We start from the raw sequence: 18,614 nt of genomic DNA, 5'->3' as shown, positions 1-18,614 counted from the left end.
TGAGTATAAAACGGTGTAGAGGTATTTCACCTAACAGATTGGCTACTAGACCATGGCAATCTACATCACAATAAATATATGGCATGATATTTTAGCAACTAATCGGCCTTGGCATGCCATCTCAGCTAAGCAGATTGAGTGTAGAACAGGGCAAGGAAGCTTCTTAAGCAGAGCATATTGACTGTAAAGTACTTCAGCAAACAGTGAGATTAACAGCGTCTATCAGCTAACATTCAGCGCTACACCGACATGAACGGGGCCTTAGTCTAGAATGTGTGTACCGTGGGAGAAGCTGACCGCCATGCGTCTCCACACGAATGTCGCGAGCGGTGGTGGTGATGACCACCGTGCGCCTCCACAAGAATGTAGCCAGTAGTGGCGGCGCGGCTAGAGGACAGCAGTCTACGAGGGTGTACTGTGGGAGCGAGAGGATCGCCGTGCGTCCCCTCGACAAACAGCGGTGCTGACGTATCGGTGCAGCGGGGAGGGCGGCTTTGGCGGAGCAAATGGAGTGGAGGGGGACGGGGGGATGGGGGTTTTGGGAATATTATTGGCTAGTTGGCCGAAGGGCGGTTGAATCGGATTTGGGGGGGGAATTTAAATGTGGGGTGGGGGGGATTTTCGCGCGGTGGGCGGGGGGAGTTTCGCGCATGGTCGGTTTCTCCAAGTGCAGTCCCACGTGTCAGCAAAGAGGCAAGCCAAAGCACGTTCCGTTTGCGTGAGTCGTGTGCAGGACCGAACGTGTGTGGGGTGCAATGCGACCGCGACAGGAGTGCTATGAGTGTACCGCCTTTTTTCCTTTTAAACTAGGTGCTTCGCCCCCTCAAAAAAAAACTTGTTGCTTCGCGCGATCCATTGATACTACTACTAGAGTACTAGTAATCCGGTAATCCCGACTAAAACGGCGCGGCCGGGTCTTTTCCCGCGTGATATGCTAGGAGGTTGGCTTAGTTGGGTTTTTTAGGACGAGTAATGCTACACCTACATAATCCCAGTTACGTAATTAACGTAATGTGAAATGTGTGAGATGTTGATTGTAGATTTGGGGGAGGGAGGGGCACACCACCATGAAAATCAGGGGAGGAGAGAGAGAGGCAATTTACGTTAACCCTTTCGTAGGTTCCCGTAGATGTAGAAAGATGTGAAATGCGTCAATGTGTAGTGGACGTACTATTGGAGTGCCTAGGATAAATTGTGTATGTATAGACCCTATGTGTTTATTGTACTTCGCATGTTAGATTTGTCTCGGTTCAATAAAAAGCAGAGTTGGTGATGATGGTGTGCCTGCCATCCTGCTATAGGTCGTCCAATTTATATCTAACGGAGAAGAAGGAAACTATGACAATTTACCCGCACTCCTTCTTCATCCTTTTCTCCCACAAGATCTTGATCTTCCGTGCAACGCACGGGCATCTTGCTAGTACTCCTACAATATACTATATTATTGTGAAAGTTCAAATACACCGGCCGAGATTAATGCAAACACGGCAGATTTTTATTACATTTCAAACTTTTACAGGACAGAAAAATAAAAGAAACCCGACCCTAAACCTATTCTACGACGGCGACCGACGTCCTCCATCTGCGATCTCTATGTACGGGGGCGGGGTTCAAGACCCTTGAAGTGAAGGTGCGGTCTCTGGCGAGGAAGAGTAGAACATGGGACACGGACCGGCCAGTTGGCACACCAGGCCCTGCCGCCTCCCATGCCCTACTCATCCTCGGAGGAGTCCCCGACATCGGCAGTGTCGGACGTTGGACAGCGGCAAGTAGGACGCGTGGCCACCAGCGTGGCCACCGCTTGTGCGGTCGCGTCCGTGTCCGGCTACGCCGCTATTGCATCGCGAGAGGCGACTTGAGCAAGGGCGGCAACCTCGAGCTTCATCCCCGAAGACAAGCTCTCCCGCAGAGCGTTCGCACTTGCGGTCATGGAGGATGTAGTGCCAGGTAGGAGGACGACGCGCTATGGTGTGGAGGTTAGCTGGGCATTGCCGCTTTAAGTTGCGCATTCTGGTGAGGCCAAGCTCGGGTGTGTCATTAAGTCGCCGGAGTTAGTTCCTCGGGCACTGAGCCTCTTAACGACGACATAAAAACGGATGGCATGAATGCGGGCAGTTGGCGCCGGCTGGGAACGCACCGCGCGACAGCGTGAGGGACGAGGGTTTTGGTGTGCCAGGGTAGTCAGTTGCGGTCATGGCAACGTTGGAGATGCCCTTTGCTCACATGCGATCCCCGCATGTCATTGAAAAAGCAAGATGACCCGGCATGGTCTCAGGTCCTGAGGATGCAGTTGGCCATGCTACACCACTCCGCGGACGCGTCACGGCGCCCCGTGCATCCTCGACGAGCCGAGTGTTGTGGGTGTGTTTGGATTGTGGCCAAAGTGCACCTTACCAAAATTTTGGTCATGACGCAAAGATTGGTCTTTGTTTGGATGGTTGCCATTTTTTTGGCATGCCAATGAACTCTAGCCAACTCTAGTTCATTTTTCTTGCCAATGTTGGCCAAATCATGGGCAACCAATACCTCAACGAAAATTTTGGCTACCCAATGCTTTGATGGGGCAACCTTGGGCACAAACCAAACATACTGTTGGTCGTGCCACAGCACTAACGCCACCCTCGGCACACTGAAACTGACCGTGTCTAGCAACGATATGAGCGTGTAGCTCACCAGGGTCACCGTGTCCAGAGGCGGTGCTGGAGCTGCGCCACATTGTTGGCCCCAACGACCCACATGAACAGTTGTCGGTTGCCGAGGAGGTCGTGGGCCAGCTCCTCCATTGGACTAGTCTGCGCTACATCGTCCCGACGGGTGTGCCCCACATGTCGGTTTCCCTGTTTTCCCGGCCATATTCGAGCGTCAGTGCTCCGCATTGCGCATTAGGCCTTTCACTATGTAGGCCAAGCGAGACAACTTGTTGTTTATTTGAGCCATTCAAGTATAATCATGTGGCGTTTGCTTATTTCTCATTCCTCTCCAACCCTCTTCTTCGTCGATCGTGTCACCCTCCGGTCGAGTCCATCATCCCGCATGCCTCATTTGAACATTCCGCCGAGTATCATTCGCATGTACCCACGCTAGTCTTCTTCCAATCGATCCCAGACCCCGAGATGAAATCGAGAGAGAACGAGCGGGGGCACGTGATACCTAAGGCGGATTCAAAATTTTGAAGCGGTGATCATAGCATCCGCAAATCATATATAAAGGGTATTCAATGTTCGTTTCATTTTTGAACATACAATATACTCCCTCCTATCCTTTGTAGTTTACATATAAGTTTTATGTGTAGTCAAAGTATCTCTACTTTGATCAAAAAAGTATCAACATTCAACAACGCCCAATCAATATTGTTAGATTCGTACGTACTCCTAGATTTGTACTCGAGATGGTTTCCAATTTGTTTTCAACCACGTGAATGTGCTTGTTTTCGCGCATGCTCTTCCTACTAGGATTTCGCCATGTATAGCCAGTCCAATAGTAATTTTTTTAAGCTCCCTATCCAATAGTACACGTGGAGTATTGACAACATCTGTACAGAGTATGCAGTGCTCATAGTAGTACTCCCTCCTTCCATTTATATAGGGCCTATGTGTAGGAGAGAGATGTGAAAAAGTAAGGGGAGTGAGCTCTCATGCAAGAGCCTAGCTATATACGCATTCCTAGTTAAATACAATAAATATGAAGAAAGAGATAGAGAGGAGATGGAAAAAGGTACTAATACAATAGCCAACCTTTTTTGCGGAAAATAGCCAACCTTATAGCCCACACTACCGTATGAGTGCATATAATAGATGATGGCTATAGATGACATGGCAGTCCCTCATAGCCATCGACTGGCTATATTATTAACCATGCTCTAATGCGTTTTTAAAACCACATTTGACTATTGACAAGATTAATAGTACATGAGATGTATAATGTGAAAATTATATCATTGGAAACTCCTTTCACATACAAATTTGACTGTATGCTTTGTGTAAGTTGCATGTCATATATTATTACTCTAACATTTGGTCAAAGTTAGCCTGGAAAAACGCATTAGGCCCTGTATAGTAAATGGAAGGAGGGAGTAGTAGTGGAAGTGGATCCTCTGACGTAGGTATCCCTGCCTTACCCTCCCTTTCGGTCACTTACTGGCGGACCCCATGCTTGCTAGGCCCCGCGTGTCAGTTACTCAATGGGTTCATCCACGTCAGGGGATCCTCATCCGTAGTATAATCCCTCTGTTTTTATTTACTCCGCATAAAACGGCGGGAGTGGTAGTATAATAAATGACACAGGCCGTGGAGGGGGAGGGACGTCGGTTTGCTCTCAACTGCGGTCCCACAAGCGAGCGAAAACGCAAGACGAAGCATGTTCCATTCGGTGAGCGACGTGGAGGGTCCAGCGTGCCAAGCTGCAATGCGAATGCGACAAGAGCGATATACAGTCAAAACCGATTGACTGGTCGTCACCGGAACTATTCACACCAGAACCTTCGCTGCTCGGCCTACGCCAGCCATTGCCCTAAAACCATACCTAATCTCCAGCCCATTCCCCCACCTTTCGATCCCCTAGCCCGCATCAAGCGTCCCCTAGTTCGCTGGAAAGCCATGGTGCGCTGCAAGATCACTTAATACAAGATGCTGACATCGAAGCACCGTGCAGAAATCGCGACGGCGGTTGGCGCCATAGACCTCCATTCCCAAGCTCGCTTTACGGCGGGCCAATCCCCGAGTTCTCTGGAGCCAATCTACAAGGAGGAGGAAGATGATCCAATGTTCATGGCGGAGGTCGCGGCGCAGAAGGCCCCCGATGGGTATGAGACGATGGATGTCGACTTCGTGCCGGCGTCCGACTCCCCCATGGTGCAGGTGGACCAGTGGTTCAACATGGCGATACTAAAGGAGGGCCATGAGGCAGAGGATCAACTCAATGCGGAGCATGCGCATGCCGCTGCCATCGAGGCTCTCCTGTAGGCGGAACCAGATGTCGTGGATGTGAACCAGGCGGCGGAGGCTCAACTTGAGGCGGAGCGCGCGGATGTCGCTGCCATCGAGGCCCTCCTGCAGGCGGAACCGGACGTCCTGGACTTGAACCGGGCGGCAGAGGCTCGACTCGACGCGGAGCGCGCAGATGCCTCTCTCATTGATGCCCTCTTGCAGGCAGAACCGGACGTCCTGGACTTGAACCGGGCGGCGGAGGCTCGACTCGACACGGAGCGCGCGGATGCCGCTCTCATCGACGCCCTCCTGCAGGCGGAACCGGATGTCCTCGACTTGAACCGGGCTGTGCTCTCGTCCGTGTAGAGCGCCCGCACGCTCCGCGTGAACAAGTAGCTAAAGGCCGAGGACAACCACGGTGCGAAGACACACGTCGGCAGCTACGGTTGGTTCACGCCGGCAGCCAAAGACGACGAGGCCGTCTCGTTCCGTGAGCAGTGATAGTTTTTCTTTATGTTGTTGTTTTTATGGATCTTTTGCTATGTAAAAACATATATTTTTTATGCAAGTCACCTGACTTGGGTCAGTCTACCATTTCAGGCGGTTGGATGAATATCCTATGTCTCCTAACCCTTCTTCCTCACCTCTTCTTCTTCCCCAACAGCCAAAAGACCACCGCACGGGCCGTACGGATACTCCCCAACATGCGGTTGGATAAACATACGCTATGAACAAAAATTATGTGTCAGCGGTAGGATGGATGAGTTTGGTTTGTTCACATGCGACAGCACGTGTCAGTGAGGGTGTGTTCCCTTGGTTGATTTTGCGGCGTGCAGGAGCGACTGTGTGAGGGTGCGGTGCGACCGCGGCGTGCAGAAGCGACCATGTGAGGGTGCGGTGCGACCGCGACAGCCGTGCGCAAGTGTACCTCCTTCTCATTTTGAAAACTTTAGGCAAGCTTGCAAAAATGTGTGGCGAACTATGGCAATGCAAGGCTTAGACCCAAACAGGACATACTAGGAGTACTAGTGTTAAAAAAGAAAGGCAGGGTTTTCCTTCACGGTATTTAATCGATACAAATACTCGTTTTACGTGTCAATTAATGCGTATTTTTTTCTCCAAAGACCAAAGAGCTAACCATCTCACTCATCATCGCTTGATTAATGAAGCGCCATGCAAACCAACCTTCTCACTGACGCATGCATGCAGGGGATATTAATGTCCTTGGTTGCTAGTACGAGGCAAACCCCATCAATTTTGCCTTGATTAGTGTTAGTGGCCTTTTGCAAATTGTAATTTTGATATACTAGCCTTGTGTACAAAAAAATGGAGGTAGTAAATATATTTCACTTCCTTCCCCATTGCGGTGACGTCGACAATATCTCGAACGCTGTGGTTTAGCGAAGTGCGTTCGACGGATAACACCATTGAGGCCTTGAGGGAGACCACGGTAAGTCATTCGCAAGTGCGCCTGCAAGCCGAGACAACCGCCTTATTTGCATCCAGGAAGTCCGTTGAACCAAAGGACGCCTAAATGTACTAGTACTACTAGTACACAATAGCGTCGTCCGTCCAGCTTAGTGCGGTGAGATGGTTTCTCGAAGAAGACGATGGAGAAGCGGAGTCAGTGAATAGTGAAATGATGGTTGCTCCGTCCGTGCTTTTGTGATTTGACGCCTCACTGCTTTGTGATTTGTGATAGAAGGGACAGGGGAGTAGACTCTGTGCTCTATACTGTACTACATGCGTCCAAGCATGGGAGAAAGAGGAGAGACGTTGCATTTTTCTATTCCTTCAGTCAATCAATCAGGAAGCTTCGGTTCCATCTTTTTGGCTTTGGCAACACCGTCCACAATGGTTCCCACGATGCCAAAAGATATTTTTCACATTTGGCTACACATCGTGGATGCCCTTAACCGTACCACTTGGTTTTGCTCCTGTGTGCTATCTATACAAATCTCAATTATATTGATCTAAAAAACAAGATTAGTAAAAAGGAGGTGATTTTGCCACGCGGATGGTGGGGGAGGTTTCTTATTTTTAGAGGACGTTGTCCTAGCAGTTTGCTAACATGCGGTCCCATTTGTCAGTGCTTTACCAAGCCGATCCGCGTCCCACATGAGGCAGAACAACGGCAGAAGCAACACGTGGTTAAGTTGAAGAAGATGAGGGAGAAGCGGATTCAGCAACGAGTGAAGTGATGGTTGCTTCGTCCCTCTAACTTTTTCTTTTATAGCATTATTACTTCATCCCTCCAACTTAACTGCAGGAAAGGTGCAGCTTTGTGATTTGACGCCTCATTGCTTATTACTACGCCGGCGCCATGACTGGGATGCTTCACCCCAGCTGCTCTGCACTGTATTCTGGTATGGCACGTGGACCCGGTAGCTTGATGTCCCACATGTCGGCGAAAGGGACTAGAAGATTTATGAAAGCGAGCGCTCCACTCTTACGACGGAGGAGTACACAACACGACGGCCCAGTGAACTGTCACTTGTACTGTATAGTACTATAGTTTTGCTGTTTCGCACGATCCATCGATACAAACCCGATTAAACAGGAAAGGGCGGGATTTTTCCCGCGCGGTAGATGATACTGGCCATACATTTCAAAGGCAATTTTAATGTATGCAAACTGAATAATTAAGTAACAATATGATATCTAGTAAACTAAAAACGCATATGATTTATTGCGTTAGAGTGTAGTAGTAGTGATTTATTGCATAGTTGTCTCTCTCTATATATATATATATCAGGCCCTGACAGACACATACAAAACCAAGTGATTCCCGCGCACGGGTTGGAGTCTTGTCGCACCTGCGTAAATTTGTGTTTATCTGACCTTTTCCCTATGCGAACTGAAAGGTGGGACCCACAAGGAACATGGTAAATTTAACTAGTCAACATGGCGCCAGGCAGACTATTTGGCCAGTCAACAGAGTGCAATCCGATGCTGAACCGTGAGCAAGTGACCGTAATCAGCTTATTCTGAAGTTCGGTGACCGTATTACGCTTTTCTCTCTGTAGGCCCTCCCAAACTACATCTCTACACATTCTCGCATGTTACATCTAACTAGCAAGATGCCCGTGCGTTGCATGGAACATCAAGATGCATTTGTATGAGTAGTTTATCTTGTGGGAGAAAAGGATGAACGAGGGAAGGCCTTATTTGCAAATATTGACTGGGCGTGGGTATCTTTTTGCAAAATTTCCATTTTTCCTTCCTATCCGTCAGATATAAATCGGACGGCTTATATTGTAGGATGGCAGGCACACCATCATCACCAACTCTGTTTTTATAAGAGTGTATTTTAAGTGTATTTTATAAGAGTGTAGATGTAGAGTAGATACAAGCAGACAGGTGGGCACAATGGTAGTGAGATAATGTGATGCAACACTAGAGGTGCCACGTGGAGCGTTTAACTGGTCAATTGGTCATGTCTTAAGAAAATACAGAGTTGTACGGTGAGCCCGTGACTATATAATAACCACTAAACGTAAATGGTGACCGTAATGATCGGCATTGTATATATCACGAGAGAAAGATGAAACATGCGTGAATGTGCTGGGGGCTTACTTTTAGAGAACCTGGAAATAGTTTGTGTGCATACGTGAAAGGGGCGTACATGGGGGGTATGCAATGGAGAGAGAGATGCTCTTCGTTTCTCTTTATTATGACTAACTTTGTATATAGTATAGAAATATACAAATTCACAGTGCGGAATAAATATCATTGTGGGCACCATGCAATGCAAATTAGCGTTCGTACTCCTCCATATAACTCTGTAATGTTGTATATACGTAGAACCTCTAAAATAATTTTTTGGCCACACTTTATTCACAAGGAATGTTGTATGCGAAATAAACGTAAAGAATGGGCTTTTTAGATCAATGGGGTACGTTATGTAACATGTGTTAATGTGTAGTTGATGCATTTGGCAGGGCCTAGAGAGGTATGTGTGTGTATTACGTATTCGAGAGAGGCATGGATAGAGGGGCCGGCGGGGGGGGGGCGTGGGAGAGATAGCACGAGAAATGAGAGTGGTCTACAAAGAGAGAGAGACGAATATCACATCACGACGAGAGATTCCCTTCCCTTGAGTGTGTATATGCAAGGGGGGAAGGGATAGAGGCACCAGGAGAAATGTTTTGTGTGTGTGGTAGTGTTTGTGTTGGTATGTGTGGGTGTGAGAAGATAATGAGACATGGGGGCAGAGGGTGTGTCCCCGCGTGAGGTCTGGTGGGTCGAGGTGAGGCCCTTCGTTTGGTTCTGTCCTGCGCCACATTGGTCGGCCCATGACGCATTTCGGAAGACCCATGGATGACTAGTCGTACAAGACAAATAGAGCAGAATTGTGAAGGACTCCGTGTCCACTGACAAAGCCGGCTAGGATTTGTAACCCTAGGTTCTCGAACTAAGGTAACCCCTTTATCTCTGATATTACTATTCATTCAACCTAACTTTAAGGGGCATCCTATAGAATGCTCTGCTAGAATCATACTCGTCAATTAGGAAGAGAGGTGTGAGACAATGCGTGAGAGACATGCCTAAAGATAATGTGCGTACATGAGACACGTAGGCAGGTCCATGTATATAGAAAGGGTCGATGGGGATTGTGCGTGTGTATGCTTGCGAGAGGAAGAGTGCTTGTGATAAAGGTTAGTGAAAACAGTTGTAAATGGTTACGATAGGGAGGGAGGGTTATATCTAGAGTATGTGTGTGAGAAAGACACCTCAGGAGAGAGTGTGTGAGCATGTGTGAGAGACCACCTATGGAGAGTGAAACTACATGTAAAAGACTGTTGTACACATTTATTAAAGATATAAATTGTATCCAGGTATTAGGATGGGATCATGATATTTGCAATTCGCGTAAGGAACGGTCATTGATCCATCAGACATCTAGATTCTATCAAATTTGAGCATGTCTATGTTATTATTCGACACAATTGATCCACATAGTTAGTATTTTGAACTCCAGACAATGCATCGCTTTAGCAATCGAATATAAACGTGAGTATAGTTCCTGTTGTGTGTGTAAAGCACATTATACATACGAAAGTTACACCATGAACATTATAAATAGCTACCTATGAACTAGCATACATTTGAATTCAACTTAAGGTGGTTTAAAAAATCGAATTCAACATGAAGTCCATTCAATTATTTGAATTTGATATCCTGGCATTTGTAAATCATACCTAAATTATGGGCGCTCCAATGTTTGCTCTGATTTTGTACATAATAGCATATGTAGTCGTGTACAAAATAGATTCAAATTTAGATCCTCCATTCCAAAATAATCGTAGTTATAGGATTTTAAAGTGTCAAAATTTCAAAAAGAAGCGGATAATTTAATGAGGTTTTCAAACATACAAGGTCAAATATAACGTTGTCTATTTAGGTCAATCCTCATAGTTCAAGAGTACTCTAAACGTGAATGCTTGTGTTTCAAAATTTCGAACGAAGCGCCAAAAGAGCCTCTACTCGCCTGAAACCGCGTGAGACTAATGTTTGGTAGTACAAGGAAATTACTTTTCTAATAACTCCGACCCGTGAAACCTACTGGCCCGACGTCCAAAGGTCTAAATCGGGGTAGGTTTGTAGCTTCATCTAGATGCCACGCAACCGCCTCCGAAAAACATTCATACACAATGGCCGCCTAAGCACACATGCGCGCGGACGAAATCGCTCCCGCCCACTATTTGGGACACCTGGGATTACCATCCTACCCCAAACCCGCAGTAGGTCCGAAATTTAAGAGGGGGGCAAAGTTTGTACTTTCCCCAAATTTCAAACAAGCGTGTCCCATCTCCTGTTCAAAAAAGCCAAAAACAAGCACGTCCCAGACCAAAACATGGTTCTCCCCCTGTCCCACGTCCCCCCTGCCCACCCGTACGATTCCCCATTCATACTCCGTGGGCGCCAAAACTACCTCTCCACCAGCCACGAAACCCCGGCGTCCTCCGTCCGCCACCCCATCCCACCCATCAACCGCCGCCCTCCTCCATCACACCGGAGCCGATACCCCAACGTCGGCGTCCACCGCAACCTCAACCGCAACGCCCTCCATGGCTAGTAGTTGAAGCCGAGGCCGAGCAGTCTGTACCCGAGCCAGTTCACCCATGCCGTCCTGCGCCTCACCGCTGCCGCTCCAACTTCATGACCGTCCACTGCACCGGAGTTGTTCCTGCTACGCTGTCCTTCGCCGCCTCGGATCTGCTTCCCCTCTGCCGATATAGGGCTACGGCAACACAGTTAACAATTTGGCCATGGGTTTGTCCAAGGAACCATGGCTCTCCAAAACATCGGTTCCCCTAGAAAAAACAAGAAGATCCCCGCGACATATCGACACCACACTAGCAACCAATATGGGTACTCCTCTTCCCTTATTCATGCAAATCTTACATGTCTGCTTGCACGGTATTCATCCCATAGAAGACACTAGTTGACCGCTTCTTCTTCATACTATATGTTCCTAGTAACTTACGATGCACAAGGTTTCTCCTCATATACTATTTCACCTTAGCTAGAGGTCCGTCGCCCCCCTGAATTTAAATTTCTGGCCAGTTGATTCCCAATTAACGGAAGCATTCCCCAGCATAACAGACGCTAGTATGCCTATTATGCTGGGGAAGCAGCACCTTGGTGTTTATCTTAGGGGCGTGTGCGGCCTAGAGCTGCTGGTGCCCGATCTGGAGATTGGAGGTCGGCCGGGATTAAAGGGATGGCCTGGGGCGCTGCCAAGCACGGCGGTGGTGTGAGGTCGAGGGGAGGGCGGGGCGGAGGAGGCAGGGGTCTGGGCCGGTGGTCGCTGGCGGTTCGAGAAAGATCGTCAACAGTGACTGGCGGGAGGTAGACGAAGGCCATCTGCATGTTCCTTATAGATCGGACAGTTCATTAAAAATATCGACTGACCTATTTATTTTCAGTCGAATATTATCTTAGATATGACCACATGTGGTGGTGTGCTGGAGGAGTACCTGCATTTCCTGTGCTCGTATATTACAAAATCATACGGAGTAGAATCTAATTTTGTTTGCTATTATATGTCTCCTTTCATTTATATTTCAGCCACCTGCTATCTGCTACTTTTACAGTGCACTAGTTCTGCACACACTTCACCCATACTCTCACTATTGTGTTTTTATGCAACGGTATTTCAGAGTCTGCCTCGAGAGAAGCAGAAAAGAAAAGAGAGAAGTTGCTCCAGCTTGCTATGTGGGTAGGCACAACACATTATAGTGCTATAAAGGGTGTAGTGTCAGCAGATGGAGACGGTAAATGTAGCTCTGGAGTTGACGACCTCGCTCGCAATGAACCACCATCCCAGGTGCTTGCTTTAACTTCGCGGTGTCATATGTGGTTGCATGTTCCATATGGTGTCTAGCTTGTATTCAAAAGGCCGAAGTCGGTCTTTATTAAGATAAGGAAATATATTTTTTACATGAACCACCATCCCGTGAGCACCAGAAGACAAATAGCTAGTCAGGGCACTGTCCGAGCCAGTGACAAGCCCAACAAAGACGGGCATCACGTGGAAGCCAATTAAAAAGCCACGATGGTGGCGAAGCTGCCCGCCTCCCACCAGGCTCTCAGGTCCTAGATGATCATGCTCACCACTCTAGTCGGATGTCTAGCTTGTATTGCTTCCAATTTGGTTAAATTGCATCTTCTTAGCTTACACATTATACCTTTGAATATGACATGCCTTTTTGTTTTTGGTACATACTAGTACATTTGTGTATTAACCATGTTCTTACATCAAACTAATGTTCTTGTGTGTCCCTCATCAGTCACTTATGATGAGCCAGTCCGGCAAGTGGACTACTCCTCATTTAAAGAATGCAGCGTCAGCCTCCCAACATGATTCTCAAAAAACATCAAGGCTAGATGAAGATAGTGAACGTAGCTCTATAGTTGATTACCGCATTTCCCCTACACTAGCATCGCAGGTGCTTGCTCTAACTTGGCAGTGTGATATGTGGTTGCATGTTGCATGTGGTGTCTAGATTGTAATTCTTCCAATCTGGTTAAACTGCATGTGCTAGTCTGCTTAGCTTATACATTATACCTGTTAATCTGACATGCCTTCCTATATTTAGTACATAGTACATCTGTCTATTAAGCATGTCCTTACATAAAACTATTGTTTTTTTGTATCCCGCATCAATCAATATAACGAGACACCTTTAGTATATGCAGTGCAATATTAGTTGCATCTTTCATATGATTTATAGCATGCGCTGCTTCTAATTTGTTGAAATTCCATTTATGATGGGACGCTTTTAACTTGGCAGAGTCATATTGGTTGCATCTTTCATGTGGTGTCTAGCTTGCATTGCTTCTTATTTCTTGGAATGGTTTCTGCTTAGTTTACACAAACAGTTGTGAACATGCCATGCCGTCCTATTTTTCGTACATATTCCATCCTGGTATCATGTGTTTGCCTTACATCAAAGTAGTGATTGTCAGTATCATGCATGAATGAGTTCTGAAGAGATAATTTTATTGCTTTTTCTTGTCAGTTTTACTTGACAATTCAAAATCAATAAAGCAGAAGGAAGTTAGCAAGGTAGCGGATAAAGGTGCTCCTTCCGAACGGAGGGCCTCTACAGTTTCTACTCCTCCACGCCCCCAAGATGAGTTCCAAGACAACACATGCATAAACACTCAACAAAGTTGTGTTTATGATGAGCACGTCTCCCCTAGTGCACCATCACCGCTGCTCCCTCTAACTTGGCACTGTTATATGTGGTTGCATGTTATGTGTGATGTCTAGCTTGTATTGCTTCTAATTTTGTTGAATTCCATCTACTTACTTTACACATTATACTTGAATAAGACACCTGTTCCTGTTTCTAGAACATACAATATCTGTCTATCACACAATGTTCTTACATCAAATTACTACTATTGTGTAACCTGCAACAATCACTTATCATAAGACACGTTTGACTTCGGAGTGTGATATAGGTTACATCTTGCATTCTTTTCTAGCTTGCACTACTAATTTGTTGAAATGGCACTTATGACTAGATAGTTTAAATTGGTAGAGTGATATTCGTTGCATCTTTCATATGGTGTCTAGCTTTCATTGCTTCTAATTTGTTGAAATGCCTTCTCCTTAGTTTACACATCATAAGCTGTGAATATGCAATGTTGTGAATATGCAATGGCACTAATGACGAGAGACCTCTAACATGGTAGAGTGATGTTGTTTGCATCTTGCATATGATTTATTTCTTGTACTGCTTCACATTTGTTTAAACCCCATTTATGATGAGACACTGTTAACTTGGCAGAGCGATATTTGTAGCATCTTTCATATGGTGTCTACCTTCCATTGCATTGCTTCTAATTTGGTGAAATGTCTTCTGCTTAGTTTACACATCATAGTTCTGGTTATCTCTTCTATCTTATTGTTCGTACATATTACATCCTCCTATCATGTGGTTATCTAACATCAAAGTTTAGTTTGTCTGCATCATGCATCAATTTGTTCTGAAGAACTAAATTGTTATTCGTTTTTCTTGTCGGCTTGACTTAACATGTCACAGAGAAAGAGGAAGAAACATAGAATGGCAAGGAATGAGAAGCGGATGAATCCTGCAGATTCTGCTGGTACTGATGGTGCAATAGAAGGTCAAAGTCCAGCAGAAAATTCTACAAACAGGGCATCCCATGCTACACGAGATGCAAAAAAAGCCAAACAGAAACAAATAGCCGCCACCAAACAAGTAGAGACAGCCCTAGTTCTTGCAACACCTTCCACAGTACTACCAGTTGCACGACTTACTTGTGTGTCAACTGAGCTAGCAGCACGTTCCCAAGCTCCCTTGCCACCTGACACTACTTCCCAAGCACTCTTGACACAAGACAAGTTGGCAATATCAGATGAACCTTGTGAGCTTCAACAGCAAGAAGGTAGTTGCTGGAGTCAAGTTACAGTTGTATGCTTCTTTATATGTAGTCTCACAGTTTGATGTACACTAACACTTCCTATTTTCATTGTTGGACTAGCACCTAGGCGCAAGAGGAAACAAACATCAGGGATAATGCTCGATAGGTTAACTAAATCTAGAGGAGGAAGAATGGAGATCCGTTTTGAGGCAGGTTTAAAAAGGCCACGTGATGCTATAGAGTCAGCCAAGTTAGTATCAGAGGCAGCGGTTGCCGTTAGGTGTCATGTACGTATCCTCCCAACATGGATTCAGTATAGGAATGACAAAGAAGAAACCCAGTTCAACACCTTCCTCGACCATTTATCTGTAAGTATGGTTATGTATGGAAACTAGTAATATCGTCTTGCTCCCAACATGGATTCAGTATAGGAATGACAAAGAAGAAACCCAGTTCAACACCTTCCTCGACCATTTATCTGTAAGTATGGTTATGTATGGAAACTAGTAATATCGTCTTGCTCTGTCCCATACTTTCTAGGTTGCTGATAATGAGACTCCCATAATTTTCAACAGATGAGGTTCAAGTTGGATAGCCAAGATGATGCAACCAGACAAGCTTGCACCCATGTTTTCAAGTCTGCTCTGCGATAGTATCGGTATAACTTGAGGAAAACTCACTTTGAAGGCAAGGCTAACAGCGAACTTTCCCAAACATCTCCAGTGGAAAATATATCGGATGAAGACTAGAGGGGCCTTATTAAACACTGGTCTGATCGGAAGGATCAGGTACATTATATATATGTGATCAGATCACATGTTGAAGTCCTATTTACGCATGTGCCACACAAATCTATCTTCTTGTAGGTGAACTGTTCAAAGAACAAGACCAACCGTACGAAAGTGAAATTCCAACAGACGACAGGATCTCGTAGCTATATTGCACACTGTGAGACTATTGTAATTAGCTGTTGTTTCACTCTTTTCATTGTACCATATTATAGGATCTATATTGACTTGTTTGAAATGCAGAGGAAAGCCCGCAAGGACCAAAAAGTACCTGAACCAAATGCTGTGGAAATCTTCAAGGACTGTCACACCAGCAAGAAGAAGGGCATGACTACACCAGTCAAAGCCGCTATTGTAAGTCCTTAATCCTCATGCCTTTTAACTACTACTTACTCTGACTTGTGCCTTGAACTGCATGGTTTGCAGCCAATGTCTATTACTCTTTTCAATTTTATACACAATTGTCTTAGCGTATCATTGCACCTTACAAGGTTTAAAAGAGAGGAGTGATGTTCCTTTGATCTTGACCCATAATCTAGTTCCGTGCTGGACTTGCCCACACAACGTTACAATTGCCTGTTTGTCTGTTCTCAGTTGTTTTGTGATATGAATGATGTCATACTATGCTTACCGCATTATATACTTCGTCTCTTTATCCTTAGCCCTCAATACAATGTGAAGAAATAGACAATACATTAGTGATGGTACATGGTCATATGTTTGGAACCTATTTTTATTATCTACTTTGCAATAAAATACAACTAATATTTTACATGGGATCACCAGAATAAGTTTTGTATATAGACCAAAGCTACTTTGTTTAGTTTTGCTGCCTCCTTAATATCTTCTGTTCTGGTACTACTAATGTAAAAACTCAACTTTTCAGCGAGCTATGGAAAAAATGGTGGAACCGCCACCTTCTGAAGGTGGCGAGGCAACTATAACCGCAATGTCAGCTCTTGCTGCATTGGGTCAGTACCTGTCCACTAACAGTGCCAAAAGCACGTTCCTGCGTAATACTGGGTTGGTTGTTAAGGAAATCTCATCCAAACTGCCTCATGATCAAGATATGCAAGCTCAAAGCAATGTTGTATCTGCGCTCCAGACATAGGTCCATTCCCTAACAGAGACCCTTTATGAAACAAGGAGAGACACTGTTCGATGTCGTCAAGATATGCATGGTTTTGAAACCAGACTATCAGACATTTGCTATGTTGTTCAGGAGCCTAGGAGAAATGAAGGCGAGGGTTATGGTGCTCCATCGGACAATATAGCATGAAAACGTAACAGTCAGGTCAAATGAACTAAGCTTCTGAACTTCTGGTGGTGCATTTATCTGCTAGACTGTTAAGTTTTATGACAACCTTCCTTTTGTTATATAGTTGTAATTTCTTTTGGTGCGATACAAAATTTGTTCTTAACATGCAGCCACCGGCTGAAGAAAACAGCAAGCCATTTTTGTATAGTGTAGGGTGTTCCCCATATTTGCACTGGTGGCAATCTTTGATGCCGAGTGGATGTAATATGTGCAATCGCCTTAATAGCCTAGCGTTAGTTTCGGCCTTATTTATTTCCTAGTCTACTTTTTCCCTGGTTTGTTAGTGGCCGCAACAACCATGGGCCATATGCGGGCCGTAGGATCCATGGGTCTCCTACGGGTCGTAGGATCCATGGGTCTCCTACTGGCCGTCGATAAATGGGCCTGCATCAGGGCCGTAGAGTCGGCGGGCCTCTGGTCGTTGGATAAATGGGTCTACATGGGCCATAAACAGGCCTAATTGGTACCGTCAACAGGCCGGAGGACAGCAAAGGCTTAATTCTGTCATAGGCATAACGGGTCGTTAATGGGCCAGAATATAGGATAGGCTGGAAACGACGCAACGGGTTAACAGGCCTGAAACGGGCCGACTCTTGCCATGGGCCGAATTTGACCCACTGACGAGCTGACACGTGTTTCGTCTAGCCAATAAGAATTTTACTTGTGGAAATTTCCCATTGGTCCAGGCTGTTAATGGGTTATCGGATCCAAAACCTGACCTGATAGCTTAACAGCGTTCCGTTATGGTGGATGCCATGTGTCGGTCACCCTTGACGAAAGCACTTCTGTGACGCGCGATTTATCGTCATGGAAGTGGACACTTCCGTGATGATAATTTTGGTAATGTCATGGAACACTTCTATGACAACACAGGTATGACTATCTTGATTATGTCATTTAATCGTCATGGATGTACATGAATGACAAAAAACGCGACCTACTATGACAAACACGTATCATCACGAAAGTGTATTTTTTTTGTAGTGTTAAGAGTTTCATGTTCGGGAGCAACAACAAGGATAGGAGGACTAGCCATTAAGACAAGGTAAATGATCTAACAGACGAGCAAACAAAAGGGCAAGCGAAAGAGAGAGAAGGAGAAGATTGGGAAAGAGAGGGCGAATAAAACGGCAAGGGTGAAGTGGGGGAGAGAAAAACGAGAGGCAAATGGCAAATAATGTAAATGCAAGGGAGATGAGTTTGTGATGGGTACTTGGTATGTCTTGACTTGAGCGAAGACCTCCCCGGCAACGGCGCTATAAATCCTTCTTGCTACGTCTTGAGCTTGTGTTGGTTTTCCTTGAAGAGGAAAGGGTGATGCAGCATAGTAGCGTAAGTATTTCCCTCAATTTTTGAGAACCAAGGTATCAATCCAGTAGGAGGCTCCTCACAAGTCCCACGCACCTACACAAACAAAAAAAGAACTCGCAACCAACACGATAAAGGGGTTGTCAATCCCTTCACGGCCACTTGCGGAAGTGAGATCTGATAGAGATAATATGATAAGATAAATATATTTTGGTGTTTTATGATATAGATTGGAAAAGTAAAGATGCAAATAAAAGTAGATTGAAAGCTTATATGATAAGAGATAGACCCGGGGGCCATAGGTTTCACTAGTGGCTTCTCTCAATATAGCATAAGTATTACAATGGGTGAACAAATTACTGTCAAGCAATT

This window comes from Triticum aestivum, chromosome 6B (genome assembly GCF_018294505.1).
Source record: "Triticum aestivum cultivar Chinese Spring chromosome 6B, IWGSC CS RefSeq v2.1, whole genome shotgun sequence".
NCBI lineage: Eukaryota > Viridiplantae > Streptophyta > Magnoliopsida > Poales > Poaceae > Triticum > Triticum aestivum.
Note: the sequence above shows the minus strand (reverse complement) of the source record.